This window comes from Nicotiana tabacum, chromosome 10, assembly GCF_000715075.1.
Source record: "Nicotiana tabacum cultivar K326 chromosome 10, ASM71507v2, whole genome shotgun sequence".
NCBI classification, from domain to species: Eukaryota; Viridiplantae; Streptophyta; class Magnoliopsida; order Solanales; family Solanaceae; genus Nicotiana; species Nicotiana tabacum.
The window spans coordinates 128401989-128420740 of NC_134089.1; positions in this window are offsets into that span (position 1 = coordinate 128401989).

Consider the following 18752-nt stretch of genomic DNA (forward strand, 5'->3'; position numbering starts at 1 on the left):
ATCTTTACTTTTCGGGAAACTAGACACGAAGGACTACAACTTTTGTTCTTGAATCATCTCAAAATTCCTTGTAGATCAAAAAATATGAGCTTCCGAAGTAGAGCCAGTGAAATGTTCCCCACCGCGGCCGCACTGCATTTTGTGCGGTCAGCACAGCACCTACGGTGACCGCACTTCATTTTTTGTGGACCGCGCTGGTGGGTTCCGAGGCCTGCAACCCCTCTAGACCTGCTATTGCTATGATTTTAGGCCTAAAACATCCCGGAACCCCCCGGAACTTCAAACTAATTGTACCAACACATCCCATGACATCGTTCAAACTTGTTCAAAACTTCGGAACACTCACAACAACATCAAATCACCAATCTAACACAGGATTCAAGTCTAAGAACTCCAAGAACTCTTAAATTATGCTTTCGATCATAAAGTCTATCAAATCTCGTCTTAATGACCTAAAATTTTGCACACACATCCCAAATGACTCAATAGAAATACTGCAACTTCTGAAATTTCATTTCGATCTGGTCACGTCTCGAAATCGGGTAAAATTTACATTTTCACAATCCTCATACCCTCACGAGACTAACCATACCAAAGTAATCCAATTCCGGTACCATTTGGTCCTTCAAATCATCATTTTATATTTTTGGAAGATTCCACAATTTTTCCTCCCAAATTCCATCCCAACTCACAAATTAAATGATGAATTCAATGATAGATTCATGTGTTCTGGCCAAATCTGAGTTAGAATCACTTAACCCGATGAATTTCTTGAAAAACCTTCGAAAGATCCCCAAAATTCGAGCTCTCTAGGTCAAAATATTTAATAAAAACTAAAACCTCGTATTTATTGAGTACCCCACAGATTTCCACCTCTACGGACCGCACAAAAACGACCGCGGTCCGCACAAAACCAGTGCGGTCCGCACAAAAACGACTGCGGCCGCACAGGTTTTTATCTGCAGTGAAAGGCTTTAGTTTTGGACATAACTTTTGCTACATATGGGCAAATTGTGATATCTTTATATTTCTGGAAACTAGACACGAAGGGCTACAACTTTTGTATTTAAATCATCCTAAAATTCCAAGTAGATCAAAATATATGAGCTTCCGAAATAGAACCAGTGAAATGTTCCCCACCGCGGCCGCACTGCATTTTGTGCGGTTCTCACAACACCTACTGCGACCGCACTTCATTTTGTGTGGACCGCGCTGGTGGGTTCCGAGGCCTGCAACCCTTCTGGACCTGCTACAACTATGATTTTCAGCCTAAAACATTCCGGAACCCCCGGAACATCAAACCAATTGAACCAACACATTTCATGACATCGTTCAAACTTGTTCAAAACTTCAGAACGCCCACAACAACATCAAATCACCAATTTAACATAGGATTCAAGTCTAAGAACTCCAAGAACTCTTAAATTATGCTTTCGATTAAAAAGTCTATCAAATCTCGTCCGAATGATCTGAAAATTTGCACACACATCCAAAATGACAAAACGAAAATATTGCAACTTCCGGAATTTCATTCCGACCTGGCCCACGTCTCGAAATAGCATAAAATTTACATTTTCTGAATCCCCATACCCTCACGAGTCTAACCATACCAAAGTTATCCAATTCCGGTACCTTTTGGTCCTTCAAATCATCATTTTATATTTTTGGAAGATTCCACAACTTTTCTTCCCAAATTCCATCCCAACTCACGAATTAAATGATGAATTCAATGATGTATTCATATGTTCTAGCCAAATCTGAGTTAGAATCACTTACCCCGATGAATTTCTTGAAAAACATTCGAAAGATCCGTGAAATTCGAGCTCTCTAGGTCAAAATATTAATAAAACCCATAAACTTGTATTTATAGAGTACCCCGCAGATTTTCACCTCTGCAGACCGCACAAAAACGACTGCGGTCTGCACAAAAACGACTGTGGCCGCACAGGTTTTCATCTGCAGTGATAGGCTTTTGTATTTTGGCCACAACATTCCCTACAGATGTCCAAATTGTGATATCTTTACTTTTCTTGAAATTAGACACAAAGGACTACAACTTTCGTTCTTGAATCATCTCAAAATTCCTTGTAGATCAAAATATATGAGCTTCCGAAGTAGAGCCAGTGAAATGTTCCCCACCGCGGCCGCACTGCATTTTGTGCGGTCAGCACAGCACCTACGGTGACCGCACTTCATTTTTTGTGGACTGCGCTGGTGGGTTCCGAGGCCTGCAACCCCTCTAGACCTGCTATTGCTATGATTTTAGGCCTAAAACATCCCGGAACCCCCGGAACTTCAAACTAATTGTACCAACACATCCCATGACATCGTTCAAACTTGTTCAAAACTTCGGAACTCTCACAACAACATCAAATCACCAATCTAACACAGGATTCAAGTCTAAGAACTCCAAGAACTCTTAAATTATGCTTTCGATCATAAAGTCTATCAAATCTCGTCCGAATGACCTAAAATTTTGCACACACATCCCAAATGACTCAATAGAAATACTGCAACTTCTGAAATTTCATTTCGATCTGGCCCACGTCTCGAAATCGGGTAAAATTTACATTTTCACAATCCTAATACCCTCACGAGACTAACCATACCAAAGTAATCCAATTCTGGTACCATTTGGTCCTTCAAATCATCATTTTATATTTTTGGAAGATTCCACAATTTTTCCTCCCAAATTCCATCCCAACTCACGAATTAAATGATGAATTCAATGATAGATTCATGTGTTCTAGCCAAATCTGAGTTAGAATCACTTACCCCGATGAATTTCTTGAAAAAACTTCGAAAGATCCCCAAAATTCGAGCTCTCTAGGTCAAAATATTAAATAAAAACTAAAACCTCGTATTTATTGAGTACCCCACAGATTTCCACCTCTACGGACCGCACAAAAACGACCGCGGTCCGCACAAAACCAGTGCGGTCCGCACAAAAACGACTGCGGCCGCACAGGTTTTTATCTGCAGTGAAAGGCTTTAGTTTTGGACATAACTTTTGCTACATATGTGCAAATTGTGATATCTTTATATTTCTGGAAACTAGACACGAAGGGCTACAACTTTTGTATTTAAATCATCTTAAAATTCCAAGAAGATCAAAATATATGAGCTTCCGAAATAGAACCAGTGAAATGTTCCCCACCGCGGCCGCACTGCATTTTGTGCGGTTCTCACAACACCTACTGCGACCGCACTTCATTTTGTGTGGACCGCGCTGGTGGGTTCCGAGGCCTGCAACCCTTCTGGACCTGCTACAACTATGATTTTCAGCCTAAAACATTCCGGAACCCCCGGAACATCAAACCAATTGAACCAACACATTTCATGACATCGTTCAAACTTGTTCAAAACTTCAGAACGCTCACAACAACATCAAATCACCAATTTAACATAGGATTCAAGTCTAAGAACTCCAAGAACTCTTAAATTATGCTTTCGATCAAAAAGTCTATCAAATCTCGTCCGAATGACCTGAAAATTTGCACACACATCCCAAATGACACAACAAAAATATTGCAACTTCCGAAATTTCATTCCGACCTGGCCCACGTCTTGAAATAGCATAAAATTTACATTTTCTGAATCCCCATACCCTCACGAGTCTAACCATACCAAAGTTATCCAATTCTTGTACCTTTTGGCCCTTCAAATCATCATTTTATATTTTTGGAAGATTCCACAACTTTTCTTCCCAAATTCCATCCCAACTCACGAATTAAATGATGAATTCAATGATATATTCATGTGTTCTAGCTAAATCTGAGTTAGAATCACTTACCCCGATGAATTTCTTGAAAAACATTCGAAAGATCCGTGAAATTCGAGCTCTCTAGGTCAAAATATTAATAAAACCCATAAACTTGTATTTATAGAGTACCCCGCAGATTTTCACCTCTGCAGACCGCACAAAAACGACTGCGGTCTGCACAAAAACGACTGTGGCCGCACAGGTTTTCATCTGCAGTGATAGGCTTTAGTATTTTGGCCACAACATTCCCTACAGATGTCCAAATTGTGATATCTTTACTTTTCTGGAAATTAGACACAAAGGACTACAACTTTCGTTCTTGAATCATCTCAAAATTCCTTGTAGATCAAAATATATGAGCTTCCGAAGTAGAGCCAGTGAAATGTTCCCCATCGCAGCCGCACTGCATTTTGTGCGGTCAGCACAGCACCTACGGTGACCGCACTTCATTTTTTGTGGACCGCGCTGGTGGGTTCCGAGGCCTGCAACCCCTCTAGACCTGCTATTGCTATGATTTTAGGCCTAAAACATCCCGGAACCTCCCGGAACTTCAAACTAATTGTACCAACACATCCCATGACATCGTTCAAACTTGTTCAAAACTTCGGAACTCTCACAACAACATCAAATCACCAATCTAACACAGGATTCAAGTCTAAGAACTCCAAGAACTCTTAAATTATGCTTTCGATCATAAAGTCTATCAAATCTCGTCCGAATGACCTAAAATTTTGCACACACATCCCAAATGACTCAATAGAAATACTGCAACTTCTGAAATTTCATTTCGATCTGGCCCACGTCTCGAAATCGGGTAAAATTTACATTTTCACAATCCTAATACCCTCACGAGACTAACCATACCAAAGTAATCCAATTCTGGTACCATTTGGTCCTTCAAATCATCATTTTATATTTTTGGAAGATTCCACAATTTTTCCTCCCAAATTCCATCCCAACTCACGAATTAAATGATGAATTCAATGATAGATTCATGTGTTCTAGCCAAATCTGAGTTAGAATCACTTACCCCGATGAATTTCTTGAAAAAACTTCGAAAGATCCCCAAAATTCGAGCTCTCTAGGTCAAAATATTAAATAAAAACTAAAACCTCGTATTTATTGAGTACCCCACAGATTTCCACCTCTACGGACCGCACAAAAACGACCGCGGTCCGCACAAAACTAGTGCGGTCCGCACAAAAACGATTGTGGCCGCACAGGTTTTTATCTGCAGTGAAAGGCTTTAGTTTTGGACATAACTTTTGCTACATATGTACAAATTGTGATATCTTTACATTTCTGGAAACTAGACACGAAGGGCTACAACTTTTGTTTTTAAATCATCTTAAAATTCCAAGTAGATCAAAATATATGAGCTTCCGAAATAGAACCAGTGAAATGTTCCCCACCGCGGCCGCACTGCATTTTGTGCGGTTCGCACAACACCTACTGCGACCGCACTTCATTTTGTGTGGACTGCGCTGGTGGGTTCCGAGGCCTGCAACCCTTCTAGACCTGCTACAACTATGATTTTCAGCCTAAAACATTCCGGAACCCCCCGGAACTTCAAACCAATTGTACCAACACATTCCATGACATCGTTCAAACTTGTTCAAAACTTCAGAACGCTCACAACAACATCAAATCACCAATTTAACATAGGATTCAAGTCTAAGAACTCCAAGAACTCTTAAATTATGCTTTCGATCAAAAAGTCTATCAAATCTCGTCCGAATGACCTGAAAATTTGCACACACATCCCAAATGACACAACGGAAATGCTGCAACTTCCGGAATTTCATTCCGACCTGGCCCACGTCTCGAAATAGCATAAAATTTTCATTTTCTGAATCCCCATACCCTCACGAGTCTAACCATACCAAAGTTATCCAATTCCGGTACCTTTTGGTCCTTCAAATCATCATTTTATATTTTTGGAAGATTCCACAACTTTTCTTCCCAAATTCCATCCCAACTCACGAATTAAATGATGAATTCAATGATAGATTCATGTGTTCTAGCCAAATCTGAGTTAGAATCACTTACCCTAATGAATTTCTTGAAAAACATTCGAAAGATCCGCAAAATTCGAGCTCTCTAGGTCAAAATATTAATAAAACCCATAAACTTGTATTTATAGAGTACCACACAGATTTTAACCTCTGCAGACCGCACAAAACCAGTGCGGTCCGCACAAAAACGACTACGACCGCACAGGTTTTTATCTGCAGTGAAAGGCTTTAGTTTTGGACATAACTTTTGCTACAGATGTACAAATTGTGATATCTTTACATTTCTGGAAACTAGACACGAAGGGCTACAACTTTCGTTCTTGAATCATCTCAAAATTCCTTGTAGATCAAAATATATGAGCTTCCGAAGTAGAGCCAGTGAAATGTTCCCCACCGCGGCCGCACTGCATTTTGTGCGGTCAGCACAGCACCTATCGCGACCGCACTTCATTTTTTGTGGACCGCGCTGGTGGGTTCCGAGGCCTGCAACCCCTCTAGACCTGCTATTGCTATGATTTTAGGCCTAAAACATCCCGGAACCCCCGGAACTTCAAACAAATTGTACCAACACATCCCATGACATCGTTCAAACTTGTTCAAAACTTCGGAACGCTCACAACAACATCAAATCACCAATCTAACACAGGATTCAAGTCTAAGAACTCCAAGAACTCTTAAATTATGCTTTCGATCATAAAGTCTACCAAATCTTGTCCGAATGATCTAAAATTTTGCACACACATACCAAATGACACAACGAAAATACTGCAACTTCCGGAATTTCATTTTGACCTGGCCCACGTCTCGAAAATGCGTAAAATTTACATTTTCAGAATCCTCATACCCTCACGAGTCTAACCATACCAAAATTATCCAATTCCAGTACCATTTGGTCCTTCAAATCATCATTTTATATTTTTGGAAGATTCCACAACTTTTCTTCCCAAATTCCATCCCAACTCACGAATTAAATGATGAATTCAATGATAGATTCATGTGTTCTAGTCAAATCTGAGTTAGAATCACTTACCCCGATGAATTTCTTGAAAAACCTTCGAAAGATCCGCAAAATTCGAGCTCTCTAGGTTAAAATATTAAATAAAACCCATAAAATTGTATTTATAGAGTACCCCAAAGATTTTCACCTCTACAGACTGTACAAAAACAACTGCGGTCCGCACAAAAACGACTGCGGCCGCACAGGTTTTCATCTGCAGTGATAGTCTTTAGTATTTTGGCCATAACTTTCACTACAGATGTCCAAATTGTGATATCTTTACTTTTCTAGAAACTAGACACAAAGGGCTACAACTTTTGTTCTTGAATCATCTCAAAATTCCTTGTAGATCAAAATATATGAGCTTCCGAAGTAGAGCCAGTGAAATGTTCCCCATCGCAGCCGCACTGCATTTTGTGCGGTCAGCACAGCACCTACCGCGACCGCACTTCATTTTTTGTGGACCGCGCTGGTGGATTCCGAGGCCTGCAACCCCTCTAGACCTGCTATTGCTATGATTTTAGGCCTAAAACATCCCGGAACCCCCCGGAACTTCAAACTAATTGTACCAACACATCCCATGACATCGTTCAAACTTGTTCAAAACTTCGGAACACTCACAACAACATTAAATCACCAATCTAACACAGGATTCAAGTCTAAGAACTCCAAGAACTCTTAAATTATGCTTTCGATCATAAAGTCTATCAAATCTCGTCCGAATGACTTAAAATTTTGCACACACATCCCAAATGACTCAATAGAAATACTGCAACTTCTGAAATTTCATTTCGATCTGGCCCACGTCTCGAAATCGGGTAAAATTTACATTTTCACAATCCTCATACCCTCACGAGACTAACCATACCAAAGTAATCCAATTCTGGTACCATTTGGTCCTTCAAATCATCATTTTATATTTTTGGAAGATTCCACAATTTTTCCTCCCAAATTCCATCCCAACTCACGAATTAAATGATGAATTCAATGATAGATTCATGTGTTCTAGCCAAATCTGAGTTAGAATCACTTACCCCGATGAATTTCTTGAAAAACCTTCGAAAGATCCGCAAAATTCGAGCTCTCTAGGTCAAAATATTAAATAAAAACTAAAACCTCGTATTTATTGAGTACCCCACAGATTTCCACCTCTACGGACCGCACAAAAACGACCGCGGTCCGCACAAAACCAGTGCGGTCCGCACAAAAACGACTGCGACCGCACAGGTTTTTAGCTGCAGTGAAAGGCTTTAGTTTTGGACATAACTTTTGCTACAGATGTACAAATTGTGATATCTTTACATTTCTGGAAACTAGACACGAAGGGCTACAACTTTTGTTTTTAAATCATCTTAAAATTCCAAGTAGATCAAAATATATGAGCTTCCGAAATAGAACCAGTGAAATGTTCCCCACCGCGGCCGCACTGCATTTTGTGCGGTTCGCACAACACCTACTGCGACCGCACTTCATTTTGTGTGGACCGCGCTGGTGGGTTCTGAGGCCTGCAACCTTTCTGGACCTGCTACAACTATGATTTTCAGCCTAAAACATTCCGGAACCCCCGGAACATCAAACCAATTGAACCAACACATTTCATGACATCGTTCAAACTTGTTCAAAACTTCAGAACGCTCACAACAACATCAAATCACCAATTTAACATAGGATTCAAGTCTAAGAACTCCAAGAACTCTTAAATTATGCTTTCGATCAAAAAGTCTATCAAATCTCGTCCGAATGACCTGAAAATTTGCACACACATCCCAAATGACACAACGGAAATGCTGCAACTTCCGGAATTTCATTCCGACCTGGCCCACGTCTCGAAATAGCATAAACTTTACATTTTCTGAATCCCCATACCCTCACGAGTCTAACCATACCAAAGTTATCCAATTCCGGTACCTTTTGGTCCTTCAAATCATCATTTTATATTTTTGGAAGATTCCACAATTTTTCCTCCCAAATTCCATCCCAACTCACGAATTAAATGATGAATTCAATGATAGATTCATGTGTTCTAGCCAAATCTGAGTTAGAATCACTTACCCCAATGAATTTCTTGAAAAACATTCGAAAGATCCGTGAAATTCGAGCTCTCTAGGTCAAAATATTAATAAAACCCATAAACTTGTATTTATAGAGTACCCCGCAGATTTTCACCTCTGCAGACCGCACAAAAACGACTGCGGTCTGCACAAAAACGACTGTGGCCGCACAGGTTTTCATCTGCAGTGATAGGCTTTAGTATTTTGGCCACAACATTCCCTACAGATGTCCAAATTGTGATATCTTTACTTTTCTGGAAATTAGACACAAAGGACTACAACTTTCGTTCTTGAATCATCTCAAAATTCCTTGTAGATCAAAATATATGAGCTTCCGAAGTAGAGCCAGTGAAATGTTCCCCATCGCAGCCGCACTGCATTTTGTGCGGTCAGCACAGCACCTACCGCGACCGCACTTCATTTTTTGTGGACCGCGCTGGTGGATTCCGAGGCCTGCAACCCCTCTAGACCTGCTATTGCTATGATTTTAGGCCTAAAACATCCCGGAACCCCCCGGAACTTCAAACTAATTGTACCAACACATCCCATGACATCGTTCAAACTTGTTCAAAACTTCGGAACTCTCACAACAACATCAAATCACCAATCTAACACAGGATTCAAGTCTAAGAACTCCAAGAACTCTTAAATTATGCTTTCGATCAAAAAGTCTATCAAATCTCGTCCGAATGACCTGAAAATTTGCACACACATCCCAAATGACACAACGGAAATGCTGCAACTTCCGGAATTTCATTCCGACCTGGCCCACGTCTCGAAATAGCATAAACTTTACATTTTCTGAATCCCCATACCCTCACGAGTCTAACCATACCAAAGTTATCCAATTCCGGTACCTTTTGGTCCTTCAAATCATCATTTTATATTTTTGGAAGATTCCACAATTTTTCCTCCCAAATTCCATCCCAACTCACGAATTAAATGATGAATTCAATGATAGATTCATGTGTTCTAGCCAAATCTGAGTTAGAATCACTTACCCCAATGAATTTCTTGAAAAACATTCGAAAGATCCGTGAAATTCGAGCTCTCTAGGTCAAAATATTAATAAAACCCATAAACTTGTATTTATAGAGTACCCCGCAGATTTTCACCTCTGCAGACCGCACAAAAACGACTGCGGTCTGCACAAAAACGACTGTGGCCGCACAGGTTTTCATCTGCAGTGATAGGCTTTAGTATTTTGGCCACAACATTCCCTACAGATGTCCAAATTGTGATATCTTTACTTTTCTGGAAATTAGACACAAAGGACTACAACTTTCGTTCTTGAATCATCTCAAAATTCCTTGTAGATCAAAATATATGAGCTTCCGAAGTAGAGCCAGTGAAATGTTCCCCATCGCAGCCGCACTGCATTTTGTGCGGTCAGCACAGCACCTACGGTGACCGCACTTCATTTTTTGTGGACCGCGCTGGTGGGTTCCGAGGCCTGCAACCCCTCTAGACCTGCTATTGCTATGATTTTAGGCCTAAAACATCCCGGAACCCCCCGGAACTTCAAACTAATTGTACCAACACATCCCATGACATCGTTCAAACTTGTTCAAAACTTCGGAACTCTCACAACAACATCAAATCACCAATCTAACACAGGATTCAAGTCTAAGAACTCCAAGAACTCTTAAATTATGCTTTCGATCATAAAGTCTATCAAATCTCGTCCGAATGACCTAAAATTTTGCACACACGTCCCAAATGACTCAATAGAAATACTGCAACTTCTGAAATTTCATTTCGATCTGGCCCACGTCTCGAAATCGGGTAAAATTTACATTTTCACAATCCTAATACCCTCACGAGACTAACCATTCCAAAGTAATCCAATTCTGGTACCATTTGGTCCTTCAAATCATCATTTTATATTTTTGGAAGATTCCACAATTTTTCCTCCCAAATTCCATCCCAACTCACGAATTAAATGATGAATTCAATGATAGATTCATGTGTTCTAGCCAAATCTAAGTTAGAATCACTTACCCTGATGAATTTCTTGAAAAAACTTCGAAAGATCTCCAAAATTCGAGCTCTCTAGGTCAAAATATTAAATAAAAACTAAAACCTCGTATTTATTGAGTACCCCACAGATTTCCACCTCTACGGACCGCACAAAAACGACCGCGGTCCGCACAAAACTAGTGCGGTCCGCACAAAAACGATTGTGGCCGCACAGGTTTTTATCTGCAGTGAAAGGCTTTAGTTTTGGACATAACTTTTGCTACATATGTACAAATTGTGATATCTTTACATTTCTGGAAACTAGACACGAAGGGCTACAACTTTTGTTTTTAAATCATCTTAAAATTCCAAGTAGATCAAAATATATGAGCTTCCGAAATAGAACCAGTGAAATGTTCCCCACCGCGGCCGCACTGCATTTTGTGCGGTTCGCACAACACCTACTGCGACCGCACTTCATTTTGTGTGGACCGCGCTGGTGGGTTCCGAGGCCTGCAACCCTTCTAGACCTGCTACAACTATGATTTTCAGCCTAAAACATTCCGGAACCCCCCGGAACTTCAAACCAATTGTACCAACACATTCCATGACATCGTTCAAACTTGTTCAAAACTTCAGAACGCTCACAACAACATCAAATCACCAATTTAACATAGGATTCAAGTCTAAGAACTCCAAGAACTCTTAAATTATGCTTTCGATCAAAAAGTCTATCAAATCTCGTCCGAATGACCTGAAAATTTGCACACACATCCCAAATGACACAACAGAAATATTGCAACTTCCGAAATTTCATTCCGACCTGGCCCACGTCTTGAAATAGCATAAAATTTACATTTTCTGACCCCCATACCCTCACGAGTCTAACCATACCAAAGTTATCCAATTCTTGTACCTTTTGGTCCTTCAAATCATCATTTTATATTTTTGGAAGATTCCACAACTTTTCTTCCCAAATTCCATCCCAACTCACGAATTAAATGATGAATTCAATGATAGATTCATGTGTTCTAGCCAAATCTGAGTTAGAATCACTTACCCCGATGAATTTATTGAAAAACATTCGAAAGATCCGTAAAATTCGAGCTCTCTAGGTCAAAATATTAATAAAACCCATAAACTTGTATTTATAGAGTACCACACAGATTTTAACCTCTGCAGACCGCACAAAACCAGTGCGGTCCGCACAAAAACGACTACGACCGCACAGGTTTTATCTGCAGTGAAAGGCTTTAGTTTTGGACATAACTTTTGCTACAGATGTACAAATTGTGATATCTTTACATTTCTGGAAACTAGACACGAAGGGCTACAACTTTCATTCTTGAATCATCTCAAAATTCCTTGTAGATCAAAATATATGAGCTTCCGAAGTAGAGCCAGTGAAATGTTCCCCACCGCGGCCGCACTGCATTTTGTGCGGTCAGCACAGCACCTACCGCGACCGCACTTCATTTTTTGTGGACCACGCTGGTGGGTTCGAGGCTTGCAACCCCTCTAGACCTGCTATTGCTATGATTTTTGGCCTAAAACATCCCGGAACCCCCCGGAACTTCAAACTAATTGTACCAACACATCCCATGACATCGTTCAAACTTGTTCAAAACTTCGGAACGCTCACAACAACATCAAATCACCAATCTAACACAGGATTCAAGTCTAAGAACTCCAAGAACTCTTAAATTATGCTTTCGATCATAAAGTCTACCAAATCTTGTCCGAATGATCTAAAATTTTGCACACACATACCAAATGACACAACGAAAATACTGCAACTTCCGGAATTTCATTTTGACCTGGCCCACGTCTCGAAAATGCGTAAAATTTACATTTTCAGAATCCTCATACCCTCACGAGTCTAACCATACCAAAATTATCCAATTCCAGTACCATTTGGTCCTTCAAATCATCATTTTATATTTTTGGAAGATTCCACAACTTTTCTTCCCAAATTCCATCCCAACTCACGAATTAAATGATGAATTCAATGATAGATTCATGTGTTCTAGTCAAATCTGAGTTAGAATCACTTACCCCGATGAATTTCTTGAAAAACCTTCGAAAGATCCGCAAAATTCGAGCTCTCTAGGTTAAAATATTAAATAAAACCCATAAAATTGTATTTATAGAGTACCCCAAAGATTTTCACCTCTACAGACTGTACAAAAACAACTGCGGTCCGCACAAAAACGACTGCGGCCGCACAGGTTTTCATCTGCAGTGATAGTCTTTAGTATTTTGGCCATAACTTTCACTACAGATGTCCAAATTGTGATATCTTTACTTTTCTAGAAACTAGACACAAAGGGCTACAACTTTTGTTCTTGAATCATCTCAAAATTCCTTGTAGATCAAAATATATGAGCTTCCGAAGTAGAGCCAGTGAAATGTTCCCCATCGCAGCCGCACTGCATTTTGTGCGGTCAGCACAGCACCTACCGCGACCGCACTTCATTTTTTGTGGACCGCGCTGGTGGATTCCGAGGCCTGCAACCCCTCTAGACCTGCTATTGCTATGATTTTAGGCCTAAAACATCCCGGAACCCCCCGGAACTTCAAACTAATTGTACCAACACATCCCATGACATCGTTCAAACTTGTTCAAAACTTCGGAACACTCACAACAACATTAAATCACCAATCTAACACAGGATTCAAGTCTAAGAACTCCAAGAACTCTTAAATTATGCTTTCGATCATAAAGTCTATCAAATCTCGTCCGAATGACTTAAAATTTTGCACACACATCCCAAATGACTCAATAGAAATACTGCAACTTCTGAAATTTCATTTCGATCTGGCCCACGTCTCGAAATCGGGTAAAATTTACATTTTCACAATCCTCATACCCTCACGAGACTAACCATACCAAAGTAATCCAATTCTGGTACCATTTGGTCCTTCAAATCATCATTTTATATTTTTGGAAGATTCCACAATTTTTCCTCCCAAATTCCATCCCAACTCACGAATTAAATGATGAATTCAATGATAGATTCATGTGTTCTAGCCAAATCTGAGTTAGAATCACTTACCCCGATGAATTTCTTGAAAAACCTTCGAAAGATCCGCAAAATTCGAGCTCTCTAGGTCAAAATATTAAATAAAAACTAAAACCTCGTATTTATTGAGTACCCCACAGATTTCCACCTCTACGGACCGCACAAAAACGACCGCGGTCCCCACAAAACCAGTGCGGTCCGCACAAAAACGACTGCGACCGCACAGGTTTTTATCTGCAGTGAAAGGCTTTAGTTTTGGATATAACTTTTGCTACAGATGTACAAATTGTGATATCTTTACATTTCTGGAAACTAGACACGAAGGGCTACAACTTTTGTTTTTAAATCATCTTAAAATTCCAAGTAGATCAAAATATATGAGCTTCCGAAATAGAACCAGTGAAATGTTCCCCACCGCGGCCGCACTGCATTTTGTGCGGTTCGCACAACACCTACTGCGACCGCACTTCATTTTGTGTGGACCGCGCTGGTGGGTTCTGAGGCCTGCAACCCTTCTGGACCTGCTACAACTATGATTTTCGGCCTAAAACATTCCGGAACCCCCCGGAACTTCAAACCAACTGTACCAACACATTACATGACATCGTTCAAACTTGTTCAAAACTTCAGAACGCTCACAACAATATCAAATCACCAATTTAACATAGGATTCAAGTCTAAGAACTCCAAGAACTCTTAAATTATGCTTTCGATCAAAAAGTCTATCAAATCTCGTCCGAATGACCTGAAAATTTGCACACACATCCCAAATGACACAACGAAAATACTGCAACTTCCGGAATTTCATTCCGACCTGGCCCACGTCTCGAAATAGCATAAAATTTACATTTTCTGAATCCCCATACCCTCACGAGTCTAACCATACCAAAGTTATCCAATTTCGGTACCTTTTGGTCCTTCAAATCATCATTTTATATTTTTGGAAGATTCCACAACTTTTCTTCCCAAATTCCATCCCAACTCACGAATTAAATGATGAATTCAATGATAGATTCATGTGTTCTAGCCAAATCTGAGTTAGAATCACTTACCCCGATAAATTTCTTTGTAAAACATTCGAAAGATCCGTAAAATTCGAGCTCTCTAGGTCAAAATATTAATAAAACCCATAAACTTGTATTTATAGAGTACCCCACAGATTTTCACCTCTGCAGACCGCACAAAAACGACTGCGGTCTGCACAAAAACGACTGCGGCCGCACAGGTTTTCATCTGCAGTGATAGGCTTTAGTAGTTTGGCCATAACTTTCACTACATGTGTCAAAATTGTGATATCTTTACTTTTCTGGAAACTAGACACGAAAGGCTACAACTTTCGTTCTTTAATCATCTCAAAATTCCTTGTAGATCAAAATATATGAGCTTCCGAAGTAGAGCCAGTGAAATGTTACCCACCGCGGCCGCACTGCATTTTGTGCGGTCAGCACAGCACCTACCGCGACCGCACTTCATTTTTGCGGACCGCGCTGGTGGGTTTCGAGGCCTGCAACCCCTCTAGACCTGCTATTGCTATGATTTTAGGCCTAAAACATCCCAGAACCCCCCGGAATTTCAAACTAATTGTACCAACACATCTCATGAGATCGTTCAAACTTGTTCAAAACTTCGGAACGCTCACAACAACATCAAATCACCAATCTAACACAGGATTCAAGTCTAAGAACTCCAAGAACTCTTAAATTATGCTTTCGATCATAAAGTCTACCAAATCTTGTCCGAATGATCTAAATTTTGCACACACATACCAAATGACACAACGAAAATACTGCAACTTCTGGAATTTCATTTTGACCTGGCCCACGTCTCGAAAATGCGTAAAATTTACATTTTCAGAATCCTCATACCCTCACGAGTCTAACCATACCAAAATTATCCAATTCCAGTACCATTTCGTCCTTCAAATCATCATTTTATATTTTTGGAAGATTCCACAACTTTTATTCCCAAATTCCATCCCAACTCACGAATTAAATGATGAATTCAATGATAGATTCATGTGTTCTAGCCAAATCTGAGTTAGAATCACTTACCCCGATGCATTTCTTGAAAAACCTTCGAAAGATCCGCAAAATTCGAGCTCTCTAGGTTAAAATATTAAATAAAACCCATAAACTTGTATTTATAGAGTACCCCACAGATTTTCACCTCTACAGACTGCACAAAAACAACTGCGGTCCGCACAAAAACGACTGCGGCCGCACAGGTTTTCATCTGCAGTGATAGTCTTTAGTATTTTGGCCATAAATTTCACTACATATATCCAAATTGTGATATCTTTACTTTTCTGGAAACTAGACACGAAGGGCTACAACTTTTGTTCTTGAATCATCTCAAAATTCCTTGTAGATCAAAATATATGAGCTTCCGAAGTAGAGCCAGTGAAATGTTCCCCACCGCAGCCGCACTGCATTTTGTGCGGTCAGCACAGCACCTACCGCGACCGCACTTCATTTTTTGTGGACCGCGCTGGTGGGTTCCGAGGCCTGCAACCCCTCTAGACCTGCTATTGCTATGATTTTAGGCCTAAAACATCCCGGAACCCCCGGAACTTCAAACTAATTGTACCAACACATCCCATGACATCGTTCAAACTTGTTCAAAACTTCGGAACTCTCACAACAACATCAAATCACCAATCTAACATAGGATTCAAGTCTAAGAACTCCAAGAACTCTTAAATTATGCTTTCGATCATAAAGTCTATCAAATCTCGTCCGAATGACCTAAAATTTTGCACACACATCCCAAATGACTCAATAGAAATACTGCAACTTCTGAAATTTCATTTCGATCTGGCCCACGTCTCAAAATCGGGTAAAATTTACATTTTCACAATCCTCATACCCTCACGAGACTAACCATACCAAAGTAATCCAATTCTGGTACCATTTGGTCCTTCAAATCATCATTTTATATTTTTGGAAGATTCCACAATTTTTCCTCCCAAATTCCATCCCAACTCACGAATTAAATGATGAATTCAATGATAGATTCATGTGTTCTAGCCAAATCTGAGTTAGAATCACTTACCCCGATGAATTTCTTGAAAAACCTTCGAAAGATCCGCAAAATTCGAGCTCTCTAGGTCAAAATATTAAATAAAAACTAAAACCTCGTATTTATTGAGTACCCCACAGATTTCCACCTCTACGGACCGCACAAAAACGACCGCGGTCCGCACAAAACCAGTGCGGTCCGCACAAAAACGACTGCGACCGCACAGGTTTTTATCTGCAGTGAAAGGCTTTAGTTTTGGACATAACTTTTGCTACAGATGTACAAATTGTGATATCTTTACATTTCTCGAAACTAGACACGAAGGGCTACAACTTTTGTTTTTAAATCATCTTAAAATTCCAAGTAGATCAAAATATATGAGCTTCCGAAATAGAACCAGTGAAATGTTCCCCACCGCGGCCGCACTGCATTTTGTGCGGTTCGCACAACACCTACTGTGATCGCACTTCATTTTGTGTGGACCGCGCTGGTGGGTTCCGAGGCCTGCAACCCTTCTGGACCTGCTACAACTATGATTTTCAGCCTAAAACATCCCGGAACTTCAAACTAATTGTACCAACACATTCCATGACATCGTTCAAACTTGTTCAAAACTTCAGAAAGCTCACAACAACATCAAATCACCAATTTAACATAGGATTCAAGTCCAAGAACTCTTAAATTATTCTTTCGATCAAAAAGTCTATCAAATCTCGTCCGAATGACCTGAAAATTTGCACACACATCCCAAATGACACAACGGAAATACTGCAACTTCCGGAATTTCATTCCGACCTAGCCCACATCTCGAAATCGCGTAAAATTTACATTTTCTGAATCCTCATACCCTCACGAGTCTAACCATACCAAAGTTATCCAATTCCGGTACTATTTGGTCCTTCAAATCATCATTTTATATTTTTGGAAGATTCCACAACTTTTCTTCCCAAATTCCATCCCAACTCACGAATTAAATGATGAATTCAATGATAGATTCATGTGTTCTAGCCAAATCTAAGTTAGAATCACTTACCCCGATGAATTTCTTGAAAAACCTTCGAAAAATCCACAAAATTCGAGCTCTCTAGGTCAAAATATTAATAAAACCCATAAACTTGTATTTATAGAGTACCCCACAGATTTTCACCTCTGCGGACCGCACAAAAACGACCGCGGTCTGCACAAAAACGACTGCGGCCGCACAGGTTTTCATCTGCAGTGATAGGCTTTAGTATTTTGGCCAAAACTTTCCCTACAAATGTCCAAATTATGATATCTTTACTTTTCTGGAAACTAGACACGAAGGGCTACAACTTTTGTTCTTGAATATATGAGCTTCCGAAGTAGAGCCAGTGAAATGTTCCCCACCGCGGCCGTACTGTATTTTTTGCGGTCAGCACAGCACCTACCGCGACCGCACTTCATTTTGTGCTGACCGCGCTGGTGGGTTCCGAGGACTGCAACCCTTCTAGACCTGCTATTGATATGATTTTAGGCCTAAAACATCCCGGAACCTACCCGGAACCCCCCGGAACTTCAAACTAATTGTACCAACACATCCCATGACATCGTTCAAACTTGTTCAAAACTTCGGATTCATGCCTAAGAACTCCAAGAACTCTTAAATTATGCTTTCGATCAAAAAGTCTATCAAATCTCGTCCGAATGACCTCAAATTTTGCACACACATCCCAAATGACTCAATAGAAATACTGCAACTTCTGAAATTTCATTTCGATATGGCCCACATCTCGAAATCGGGTAAAATTTATATTTTCAGAATCCTCATACCCTCACGAGACTAACCATACCAAAGTAATCCAATTCCGGTACTATTTGGTCCTTCAAATCATCATTTTTTTATTTTTGGAAGATTCCACAATTTTGCCTCCCAGATGAATTCAATGATAGATTCATGTGTTCTAG